The sequence below is a fragment of the Schistocerca piceifrons genome, chromosome 2 (assembly GCF_021461385.2).
Source record: "Schistocerca piceifrons isolate TAMUIC-IGC-003096 chromosome 2, iqSchPice1.1, whole genome shotgun sequence".
NCBI classification, from domain to species: Eukaryota; Metazoa; Arthropoda; class Insecta; order Orthoptera; family Acrididae; genus Schistocerca; species Schistocerca piceifrons.
Window position 1 is genome coordinate 1,093,339,347 of NC_060139.1, and position 13,545 is coordinate 1,093,352,891.

A 13,545-nucleotide genomic window follows, 5' to 3' on the forward strand; every position below is an offset into this window, starting at 1 on the left:
AGTAGTAGATCAGCTGTATACACGGCAGTAGAAAATACATTCACTGTCAGTGAGAACAATTTCAGTAGTGTTCCGGAAATCGATTATAAAGTGGCAGCTGTAACACCCACAGCGGAACTGGAGATTAAGTTTAAGAATGATTCGCAAGTGTTGAGAGAATATCAGATGTCGGATAAAACGTCCGTCATTGAGCGAGGGGATGCAGAGAGGGATGAGGTCTGGTTAAGGCAGTTCGGTCGCTTATACGACGAACTAAGAGATTGTAGGGGCCTGTACGGGAGAAGTGTTTATAGGGAGCGCGGGCAGGATTTGCCGCGTCTCGTCCCACAGGAAGATAGTAGTTGTGAAGTGATAGAAAGTTCTGGCCCTAACCGGCAGACTTTACTAGAAACAGTTGATGTTAATGGGGAGCACGAGCAAGATGCGTCGTGTTTCGTCCCGCAGGAGTTGAATGTTGAAGTAGTAACGGAAAGTTCTGGCCCTAACCGGCAGACTTTACCGAAAGTTGTAGTGGTAGAAGTAGCCGACCCATCCGACGCGAACATCCAGTTTAAACATTGCGAGAGTATTAAGGAGAAAGATTACGAAAATTTTAGTGATAGCCGGACACGATTAGTAGAAAAGCACATAGATTACGGCGTGTATGAGGTTAGAGCTGACATTATACAGTCAGACGATAACAGTGTGGGTTGCGCAGATCTAGAGGAAGTAATTGCAGATACTACTGGGCACATTTCTCCAGGTAGATTGGCAGATGAGATCAATCTGACTAAAGAGGAATCAACGAAGGTGACAATTAGTGAGTTGATAGCAATGCAACACTCAATAGTTGACGAGTTACAGGAAAAGGTTTCGGTACTGGAGGCGAAGCTACAGACTAAGCCTCAGGACAAACGTGTTGAAATTAAAACTGTATGTGAACAGAGGCTGAAAAAGCCGCCAGATAAGCCGAATTTAGGATCAAAGCCGGATGGTTTTTTCTGGAATGACCTGGAAAGCCGAATTTAGGATCAAAGCTGGATGGTTTTTTCTGGAATGACCTGGATATAGACGAGGATTTACTGTGGGAAAATAATGAAACAGTCGAGGACAAGTGTAGACAGATATGCACGACCTACAACTAAACGTGTTGATTGACACCGGTGCAGAATTGAGTGCTGTATCTGGGAAAATATTTGAGTTACTGAAAGACAGACCCGGCATCGTAGTTATGCCAGTAACAGGAGTGAAAATTATCGGTGCTACAGGGAAGGCCAGTAAACCGGTCACAAAACAGATTTTTGTCAACTTCGAGATATGTGGGGCACGATTTGAACAAGAGTTTGTCGTCGTGCCAGACTTAACTACGGAAGTAATTATCGGGTTAGATTGGCTATTAAAGTACCGTGCAGTGATTAATTGCGAAAGCAAAACTTTGACATGTACGTCACAAGATAAAACAATAGTAGTTAGTTTTGACGAGGCAGGAGACGGTGTGCATAGGCAATACCAGCCTATACACATTGTTAACTGGCCGGATGTTATTGACGTAGGTATGAATCTGAACTACTATAATGTGAAGAATCTCGGCATTGACAATAATGTAGAAAGTGAATTGGAAAGTATTGTAGACGGTGTGTCAAACGTAACACACGAACAAAGACGAGGCCGACTTTCCCGTACCTATTGCCATCACAACCATAGGGCATGGGGCAAATATGAAGCAGAATTTAAGAGAATTATGAACACCTTGAGACATGAATCGACGGGATTTTCTCCAGAGGAAATCCTGTTGGATGACAGAAGTAAAAGTTTAGTAGAAGAGATAATCAAATTCCCTCCACGGATTAACATTAGTATTGGTGTGGAAAAAGATCGTTTGCGAGAAGTAATGAAGCTAAAAGCCGATGCTCGCATACGTCGTCATGACGCTAAAGCGCATTTTGCTAAGTTTGCAATCGGAGACTTAGTACTTGTAAAAGGTCACGAGAAATCGAGCGAGATAGACAATGAAATCTCTAAATTTAAGTTTGTTTATAATGGACCTTATAAAGTCATTGGTATACCTCACACAAATTCTTATTGCTCAGAGTATCCAAGCTCTGGAAAACTATTAAGTATACGGAACATTGTAGACTTGAAACTGTACCGACCTAGGATCGATTAATACCACACAATGGGTAATTTGTACAGTATGTAAAATAGAGTGTAAGATTTAACGATTTGCTAGATTGCCATGCTTTTGACTGACCAAGGTCATTAAAGAAGTTATAATTAATAAGTAATTAATTTTGATTAATCAATTTAATTTTAATCAATTTAATCATGATCTAATCAACTGAAAAATCCAAGCTGCTAGTTTAAGTTTTCAGCTGAGTCACAGTAGATTAAGGAATGTAAATATGATGTTGTAAATAGCTGTAAGATTTCATAAATATGTGATTTACTAGTCATTGCCGATGTACTTAGACGCTGTTTTAAGTTTCAGGCTAGTACATGCGTGTGATGATGGACAGTGTTGAGTTATCCACTGTGATAGTGTTTATGGACTCCTTGAGATTACTCGGGAGTGAGTTTTTCCTAAAGAATTCAGTGAAACGGACGTTCTGGAAACGCTGTGACAAGGGCGAGTGAGATCAAGCGTGCCGCACAGGCGGGTGCAACAATACTGGCAAGGCGGAGCCGCTGTCGGCTCTTGTGCCGCTGTTGGCTCTTGTGCCGCTGTCGGCATTCTTTGTACTTGCGAGTACGGAAGGTGGAGTTGTTTTTTCTTCCCGGACAGCTGATGTGAAAGAATTCTGCTGGTAATATTTATGTTTTTGTCGATCTGCTGTACATTATTTTCTTGTTTACCGTTAAATAGATTCTCGTGACGAGAATATTAATTATGAAAAGGTTATACAAAATGTGTAGTCTATTTAATTATTTATTTGCGTATTTTGATCTACCTGTTTTTATGACCATGTACTCTGATTAACTTTGTAAATAGTATTCCATTTCTTGATAGTGTTACGGATTTTGACGATTTTGGAATAGCTAAACCATTTTCTATATCTTCTATGAATTTTAATATGGTGTCAACCTGTTTTATTTTGTGCAAATTGACAGAGTGGAATAAGATTAGGAGTGTCTCCACTCAATTATTATGGTCTAAAAATTGATTTATGGTTAATTAGACGAATCCTAAATTTTGTTGATGTTTTGAGCATATGCATTTCCGCTGTTTCTTTTTTGGGACATTTTCTGAGTCTGTTTACGTTACACGAACATCCTCAGACAATGTGGGGCACGTGTAACGCCGGAAATGCATATCCTCCTATTTCCATCTATTGTACTATTATTTTTTTTTCCTTGTTTTGTTACCTCAAGATATGACATTTCTGTCTCTTTATATATTGTAATTGTTTTACTGTTTGTATATATATATATATATATATATATATATATATATATATGCACTTATGTCGATGTATAATTGGTTTGTTTCGTAAATATTATTTGTATTTTTACGCTGGGTCTTGCCTAGGGAAAACTGCTATCGAACGATTACGTCGATAGGTCGTGTGAAGAATCAAAGTGTGTAGGATCTTTGGTAGTGTGAACTCTGCCGCGTGGAGCGCGGGCAGAGCATGGGAGAGTCTGGCTGGAGTAGCGAGTGGAGCAGGTGTGTGGTGTGAAGCTCCCGCGAGTTGCCGCGCTTTCGGGGTTTGGCAGCATGTAATTGCGCTCGACTTGCGATGATGGTTTCTGACATGGTGTCCCGGACAGGAAGCATTAGCTGGCGCACATCAAGAGCCCGTTTCGTTTGGTGACCGTGTCGAGAAGAAGGCGCGCCAACATCCAGCTTCTGCAACAGCGACTGCCGACAATGAGTGACTGTCGCCACATCCTCGATCGACGGCTTCAAACCTTCAATCAACCAACAAGGAAGACTGGAAGCACGTAAAGTTTTAGAACTCTATGGCAGACCTCAGCTTTTCAAACTTTTAAAATTGTTGCATCACAAAATTACAGCAACTTAGCATGAACCTTTGTTGCTCATTGTCCCAATTGCATTATCAAGCAGGGTCCCTTCCTTTTCCGAAATCAACCCGAGTGTCGTTGAAATTCAGATGCCAGCATTAAAGTACAATCATTCCATTTCACTGCTTTAATTTCAAAGTTCAGTTTAAGTATTCATAGCTGGCTACAATATTTAGATTACGCAAGCACAAATTAAGAGTGCGAGTTTTGTTACCGTATTTTAGCTTACCTGTGACTGCAGCTCAGCTTGGTACGTACTAAATCTTACTATTGTTAATTGTTCAGAATCATTTAATTCAAGTTCAAAGCTAAATCTCTTATTTCTAAATTGCGTAGATTCAAGTAGCTTTTGAAATGATTGTTGAGGTAGTCCAAGACTAACCGTATTTTACTGAATTTCGATGTGCTTAAGAAAGAAAGCTTCTTATTAATTTCAGTCACTAAATTAACTTTCAGTTTTCCGGTTTTATTAATTCTTTTGCTAAATTAAGTCAGAGTGCAGCGAAAGTTATTACTTCTGACAAACTTTCAGTTTTCACACTACACGTGTCAACCTCCAGTTGCCACGCTTCTAGTGCTAATTATATGTGTAATTACCTTTCTTTTTCAGTTACTATAGTACTTGTCCTTAGGACTGGCGACCGTAATTTGCCCCAAATCTCAAATATCTAATTACCGCTAGTTAATTGTTAACGTAACGGCCGCACATTTACTTTCTTCATTAAATTTACCCCTTTTCAAAATTAATTTCCACCAGTTTCATTTGCATTTTTCCTTTCATTTAGATGTAACCCTTTCCTCCCTCTTTACCGACAGATTAACTTCGGTGACGATTGCTTTTCCCAAATTTCCGTTAGGTACACGCAGTTTAATTTTTCACTGTCATTAAGGTCGATAAGTGAGGGGGAGGTTACAACATCACTCATATTCGATAACCAATGTGTAGTATGACAGCTGCCAAATTTACAGAAAGAGAACAAACATTTCAGCGACCCGACGGACAGTTCGTAATGTTGTGAAAGAAGAAAGAAAAAAAATTAAATAGTACGTGCGACGTTTCTTCACGGCTGGTCCGCTTTGCAGTACAACGCCGCGACCACTTAAATGCGACGCCGTGGCTTGCACTTGTCTAGCTTGGACCGTTCACTGTACTTTTTTTCTTTTTTCGCAGGTCAGTACATCTTCTTCGTGCTTTCATGCCAGACCTGTGTTCAGTTTTTGACGGGCTATCCAATGAATCATCTTACCAATGAATCTGAGCGGATTGTAATGAGGAGTTCTCCTTGTTATCTCACGGCGTAATTCACCAGCGTTAATTAAAATTAAACATATCTTAAAACATTATTATCTCTGTAAATACTCTTCTTTTTAGGGCCAGGAAAATTATAACCGTAAGAAGCTGTTAACGTCAATTAATGTGCTACGCTGTAAGCTTCTGGATGCATATTATTACAAAATACGGCTGAGACGTGCCACATGCGGCCCGCGGGCTGTAGTTTGACGACCGCTACGCTAGAAGAATTACCCATGAAGGCAAATATTTCGAGTTCGAATCTTGGACCGGCAAACAGTTTTAATCTGCCCTAAGTTTAAAACCAGGAAATTCATTCTGTAACCAATTCCCAAGTTTGACACTAAGCCATTTGTTTGCATTATCCTTTCTCCGGGAGTGCTAGTCCCTCAACATATATACGACATTTTCTTTGAAGTTTGTAGGGTAGGAGAAACGATATCGGCAGAAGTACAGCTGTGAGATCAGGTGTTTCTTCTGCTTGGATAGCACACTTGATAGAGCTCTTACCCGTGAAACTACAAGGCCCACATAGTGTTAAACTGCCGGGAAGTGCTCATTTTTGCCTTTTGTGGATCTTGAAATCCATAAAACACCATCATGACAATCAGTGTGAGTTCAGGGAATATCTGTCCACAACTATACTATTGGCCATTAAAACTGCTACACCACGGAGATGACGTGCTACAGACGCGAAATTTAACCAACAGGAAGAAGATGCTATGATATGCAAACGATTAGCTTGTCAGAGCATTCACACAAGGTTGGCGCCGGTTGCGACACCTACAACGTGCTGACATGAGGAAAGTTTCCAACCGATTTCTCATACACAAACAGCAGTTGACTGGCGTTGCCTGGTGAAACGTTGTTGTGATGCCTCGTGTAAGGACGAGAAATGTGTACCATCACGTTTCCGACTGATAAAGGTGGGATTGCAGCCTATCGCGATTGCGGTTTATCGTACCGCGACACTGCTGCTCGCTTTGGTCGACATCCAATGACTGTTAGCAGAATATGGAATCGGTGGGTTCAGGAGGGTAATACGGAACGCCGCGCTGGATCCCAACGGCCTCGTATCACTAGCAGTCGACATGACAGGCATTCTTATCCGCGTGGCTGTAACAGATCGTGCAGTCACGTCTCGACCCCTGAGTCAACAGATGGGGATGTTTGCAAGACAACAACCATCTGCACTAACAGTTCGACGACGTTTGCAGCAGCATGGACTATCAGCTCGGAGACCATGGCTTCGGTTACCCTTGACGGTGCATCACAGACTGGAGCGCCTGCGATTGTGTACTCAACGACGAACCTGGGTGCACGAATGGCAAAAAGTCATTTTTTTTCGGATGAATCCAGGTTCTGTTTACAGCATCATGATGGTCGCATCCGTGTTTGGCGACATCGCGGTGAACGCACATTGGAAGCGTGTATTCGTCATCACCATACTGGCGTATCACCCAGCGTGATGGTATGAGGTGCCATTGGTTACACGTCTCGGTCACCTCTTGTTCGCATTGACGGCACTTTGAACAGTGGACGTTACATTTAAGATGTGTTACGACCCGTGGCTCTACCCTTCATTCGATACCTGCGAAACCATACATTTCAGCAGGATAATGCACGACCGCATGTTGCAGGTCCTGTACGGGCCTTTCTGGATACAGAAAATGTTCGACTGCTGCCCTGGCCAGCACATTCTCCAGATCTCTCACCAATAGAAAACGTCTGGTCAATGGTGGGCGAGCAACTGGCTCGTCACAATACGCCAGTCACTACTCTTAATGAACTGTGGTATCCTGTTGAAGCTGCATAGGCAGCTGTACCTGTAAACGCCATCTAAGCTCTGTTTGACTCAATGCCCAGGCGTATCAAGGCCGTTATTACGGCCAGAGGTGGTTGTTCTGGGTACTGATTGCTCAGGATCTATGCACCCAAATTGCGTGATAATGTAATCACATGTCAGTTCTAGTATAATACATTTGTCCAATGAATACCCCCGCGTGTTTCCTACAGCCGCCACCGAGGCACGGGGCGCTGCCATGGACGAACATGCCGCTGCCAGTGAGGTGCAAGTATCCGCTCTCCGGAGATCCAGCGACGGCTTAACTTAATTTAGAACATGCCCTGATGCCGTTTTGTATGTTTTCTCGGTGAATAACATTTACACACTTTCATAGTGTGTATTGTTTATTGAACTGGGGACCTAAAAACGACGTAGAGGATTCGTCCCGCCAACAACAGGCCGTAACAGTCCACCCACCTCACCGCCGCCCCACACCGAACCCAGGATCATTGTGCGGTTCAGCCCTCAGTGGACTCCCCCGCCCCCCCTCCCTCGGGACGAGTGTAACCACATATGTTTGCATGGTAGCGTAATTATGGTGTACGCGTACGTGGAGACAGTGTTTGCGCAGCAATCGCCTACACAGTGTAACAGAGGCGGAATAAGGGGAAGCAGCCCGCATTCGCCAAGGCAGATGGAAAACCGCATTAAAAAGCATCCACAGGTTGCCCGGCACACCGGACGTCGACACTAATCCGCCGGGCGGATTCGTGCCGGTGACCGACACGCCTTCTCGCTCAGGAAGCAGCGCGATTTACAATAAATTAATATCTAAATTTTCTGTTCATGAACAGCATTTGTGCCTCGATCCTGTGTCTACTAAGGAACCAGACAGCATAAAGGGCAGATACAACACCTACTAGTCCTCTAAATCTTGAGTTTAGTCGCGGGGGTTTTCCCAGTGCCAATCCCTCTAGGACGGCTCCAGGTCCCCTCGTTCTGCTATCACATGTGGGTAGGGGATGGTTCCCAGCGATGTAAGACGACCGGGTCTGCAGGCTGGATACTCACCACCTCCTGGTGCCATGGAGAACGAAGGCTGTGTGCTCCCTACAATTAAGGCCAACGGCACGGTCACAGGTTGGCGCCACAGACTTTACCTTTTGTGGTCAGCAACACGGTGGTGTCGCTCAACGCAACGTTTGAATGTGACCGTTTTCTAATCAATTATTAACAGAATAATTTAAGAGAGCTTTGGAGGACTTAAGATCAAATAAGCAGTCACTCCGTCTTCAGGCCACAAGGGGCCCACCGGGACCATCCGACCGCCGGGTCATCCTCAGGTGAGGATGCGGATAGGAGGGGTGTGTGGTCAGCACACCGCTCTCCCGGTCGTTATGAGGGTTTTCTTTGACCGGAGCCGCTACTATTCGGTCGAGTAGCTCCTCAATTGGCATCACGAGGCTGAGTGCACCCCGAAAAATGGCAACAGCGCATGGCGGCCCGGATGGTCACCCATCCAAGTGCCGGCCACGCCCGACAGCGCTTAACGTCGGTGATCTGACGGGAACCGGTGTATCCACTGCGGCAAGGCCGTTGCCTAAGATCAAATAAGGCAGAAGTGATATATAACATTCCATCAGAATTTCTACAATCACTGGGGAAATTGGCAACAAAATGACTATTCACGTTGGTGTGTGGAATGTATGAGTCTGGCGAAATACCATCTGACTTTCGGAAGAATATCATCCACACTGCAAGAGCTGACAAGTGAGAGAATTATCGCACGATCGGCTTAACAGATCATGCATCCAAGTTCCTGACAAGAATAATTTCAGAAGAATAGAAAGGAAAACTGATGATGTGTTAGATGACGATCAGTTTGCCTTTAGGAAAGCTAAAGGCACCAGAGAGGCAGTTCTGACGTTCCTGATGATAATGGAAGCGAGATTAAAGAGAATTCAAGACATGTTCATAGGATTTGTCGACTAGGAAGAAGCGTTCGACAATGTAACATGGTGCAATATCTTCCACATTCTGAGAAAAATGCGGGTAAGTTCTAGGGAGAGACGTATGAGGATCAAGAGGGAATAGTAAGTGAGGACGACCGAGAAGGAAGTAAGGGTGTAAGGCAGGAGTGTAGTCCTTCCACCCAACTGTACATCGAAGAAGCAGTGATGGAAATAAAAGAAAGATTCAGGAATGGAATTAAAATTCATGGTGAAAGGATATGAATGATACGATTCGCTGATATTGCTGCCCTGAGTGAAAGTGAAGAAGAATTACATGATCTGCTGAATGGAATGAACAGTCTAGTGAATACAGAAAATGAACTGAGAGTAAATCGAAGACTAAAGTAATCAGAAGTAGTAGAAACGAGAATAGCGAGAAACTTAAAGTCAGGATAGACGGTCACCAATTACAGGAAGTTAAACAATTCTGCTAGCTAGGTAACAAAATTACCAATGACGGACGAAGCAAGGACGACATCAAAGAAGTCTAGCACTGGCAAAAAGGGCATTCATCGCCAAGAGAAGTCTACTAGTATGAAACATAGGCCTTAATTTGAGGAAGAAATTTCTGAAAATGTACGTCTGTGGCACAGCATCGTATGGCAGTGAAACATGGACTGTGGCAAAACAGGAAAAGGAGAGAATCGAAGCATTTGAGATGTGGTGGTACAGACGAATGTTGAATATTAGGCGGACAGATAGAGTGAAGAATAAGGAAGTTCTGTGAGAATAGGAGAGGAAAGGTGTAAGTGGAAAACATTGACGAGGAGAAGGGTCAGGATGATAGAACATCTGTTAAGACGTCAGGGAATGACTTCCATGATATTGGAAGAAGCTATAGAGGGAAAAAACTGTAGAGCAAATGATTGATGACATAGGCTGCAGATTTTGCTACGAATGAAGAAGTTGACACAAGGAGTTTTTGGCACGCCGCGTCGAACTATTCAGAAGACTTAGGACTAAAAAGAAAAGAACAAATCTATGCGAAGAGATTCATCCAGCGTAACTTATTTTTGCACGACTTTTTGTCTTCATCCAGCTTTCCAGTTGTGGAGAAGGCCCTACGAACAGATCTAGAGTAAGGAGCAAGTTAGTAGAAGCACAGAATACGCAAACTGTCTTATGGGCATAGAGTGACTTCGTTGTAAACGAAATTCTCTTCTATATAATGTAACGCTATAGCAGATGGAATCAGATACGCAAAAATTTGTCATGATCTACTTCCTTCCAAACGATAAAAACAAAACATAAATAGGCTTAATGTAGTAATATACTTTTCTACACGAACCCAGTAGTATACTTTGTAAGACAACTTCAGACTCAAAAACTCATTCAGTGAAGCCAGTCACTTACTGCAGCTCTTTTGTTTCGTAATTCACGTGGTTAAGATGTCAAAACTAACAGGGCTGTAGCCATTGCCAGTGACAAATTCTTGTACGTAACTATTAATGGCTTTCACAGCTTCCCGAGGAACCAAACAGAAGTATAGGCCGAAAGTATGAACCTTAGAATATTTAGCAACTAATACTACTAACCGCTAAGCCGAATATTATCAGTGTGTACAGCGTCGATAATATTCGGAAGAGAAGTGTGCAGCAGATGAACATCGTGTCTGTTTTGTGTTCATCAGTTACGAGCAGTTCCTCAGATGGCTATTATCGATGGCCACCTAAATTTATGTAGTGCTTTGAAGGTCTCCTTTTAAACTCTACCACGTGAAGCGCGAACCCAATCAAGTCTCACTGGAGAATGGACGTAGTCTTTCTCATAGCTGGACATTTTTAATCTTTCTATAATCCTCGCATGTGGGTCCACAGCTGATAGCAGGGACACACTTTTGTCGTAACGTTTATTTCATGTTTTTATCTATAAGGTTGTTTCTTTGGTTCCTGAAGAGTCTGTTTTCCACTTTGAGCCTATATATATCACTAAGGCGTTAAGGCATTGATGTTAGTTGATCTTGATACTACTCTCCAGGAACCTGTAATTTGCAAGGCTCCTTTCATATGCAGTTGCTCTTCAAATCCCGATTGGTCGGAGTTGGGAAAACAAATTCCTTACTGAACGATGGAATAAGTTTGTTTATCTCATCTACAAATTTTCGGTCCGATTCGATAGTATGCTGAACAACACCAATTTGACACTTTGTTTGAAATTTCGTTATCTTACAACACTTTAACACAGTTTGAAGTTGGGTTGTTTTAGGAAGGAGACCAGACAGCGAGGTCATCGGTCTCACTGAAGTTACACAGTGTTCCACTGCTTCCTTGAGTATCGATAGGTTTTCTTATACGCTGTAACGTCATATTAGAAATCTGTTCATAATTGCTCTTTTTTTTTACTATGCTGGAGATGATCTTCCTTGTACGAAATTATGTTTAATACCTGCTCCTTGGACAACAATTGTCCTTTACTACGTTCCAGTGGAGACAGGATATGTGGCTCCCTGTCCAACAAGGATGATGAACTACATGGCCCTACACCTGTTTCAGTATCAGCTTCACTGATTAGGAACATATCCTCGTCATAGTGCTCCTCATGTACACTCGACAGCAAAAAAAGAGGGTCACCACTGAATTCCAACGTGTAGGCTGCACCTGAATGTATGCAACCAACATAGCATATCTGTGTTGCACATAGTCGCAACCCTGCACAGTACAGTCGTTGTAAGATACACAATGGGTACCGCTAGAGACTACTAGAGAACACCGGTCTTTATGACAGCCCGTCCAGATGTAAAGTAACACCACGATAGTACAGAAGAGATCAGACAGTCCTTAACGTTTGTAAACTAAACTTAATTACAATAAGTGACATTTCAAATGTTATGGGACAACTAGTTTTGTCACACAAATCGTTCAGTAATCCTTAGGCACAATTAAATATTTGAGACAGTATATGGATTTATGAAGTTGTATGGCAATTGGAAACAAGTTCTTTGCTGTCTAAAAGGTTTACCCAACACATGCTGAACGTCGTTCAACGTTCAACGCGGAGTGGTTTCGCATCAACTTTATGCAATACTAAGCAGTTAAAAGAAAACGTGATTAACGGCGGCAAGCACTCTACAGAAATCCCAACATTAACAGCGAATCACAAGTAATATCACTGTTCACATTACTCATCAACAGTTACTTGTACACGAAGTTGTACTTTAAATGACATGACCAACGTCTTCGTTCTGGATCCGGATGCAAGCCCAGAACGTAAAGCCATTGTTAACCAAGCAAAGCTTTGTGCCTTATCGAGACTCGATCACTAGGCAGAAAGAGACGTCAAATATTGACGTTTGCACCAGCATCAGTTATCAATTCTCAACTTGAACGTAAATGACGATAATGTTTGTACGAAAGCAGGAACCCTAACATGACAATTACCTTCTTGGTAATTAACCTCGAAAGACGTTGTATAGTGTTGCATTGTCAAGGAATAAAGGATGCACATGTTTAAAATTGAAATGCCATCATGTAATGCTGGGGACAAGGATGCGAACCCAGCACCTAATCGGATTGTTGAATAAATACGTAAAATCAGAATGCAGATACCACAGTTTGTCACCAGTAGTGGTGTTGGAACCTTAAATGACGACTGAAGTTGTATTGCCTGACCGGGATTCGAACCCGGCGTCTACCGCCGTCGTTGTCTAACCAGGAACAGACGAGAAATGTCCAATGTTGGTCCACCATCAGCGAGATGTGCACACGTTTAACTAGAAATAAGGTAACTAAAAGGTCTATGCTGACTGAGAGTCGAACGCCGCACACATGATTATGAAGACACGTTAATAATCAACTTCATATTCAGTAGCAGCTAGGAGTAGCATGTTTAGTTGCAAACCTTAAGACCTTACTCATCCCTAGTAACGTGTTGCCTAATATCTGCGATATCATGATGTTAATTTACAAGTGGATTGACTGCCGTAAAGAACAATGTTCTCTAGTAGTCGTGTATCATTGGGATGTAAATGAAGTGCCTCAGCAGAAAGAAATTTCCGTCGTGCAGCACGCATTGTTTTAGAGACACTGAGTACATGTTATAAGTGCACAAAACGTGTATTATATACTAAGTATATACTATTATTTGGAGATGCTGCCGCAAAACCTGTTTACTTTTACATTCCGCTTAGTTGAATACAGGTTTTCTTAAGGCTACATCTAATGCACAGCGCTTACAAGAAAGTATAGTTTCCTGCGTCATGCTATTGCTAACTCGGTGAAATATTTTGCGGTAGCTATGTTTAAAATGAATGTATTTTTGAAAGTAATGTTCGTCAAATATTTGAATAAATCGTCAACTGTAGGTGTGCGTGCTCATGTTGTAGCATAACAGCTGTAGCTGCGATAGTTTGTACTACAGACTTGGGTAGGTTAGGTGTAACTTTTGATACTTCAAGGGGTGATCGTGGCCATGCGGCCCGGGTCTGTACTAGCCGCGGCTCGCGAGCTACGGGCCAG

At 42.6% G+C, this 13,545-nt stretch overlaps 1 pseudogene; it reads right to left on the reverse strand.

Annotated features, from left to right (window-relative positions):
• Window positions 1-8,562: 8,562 nt before the first annotated feature.
• On the reverse strand, window positions 8,563-8,680 carry LOC124778544 (annotated as a pseudogene).
• Between the last annotated feature and the right edge of the window lie 4,865 nt (window positions 8,681-13,545).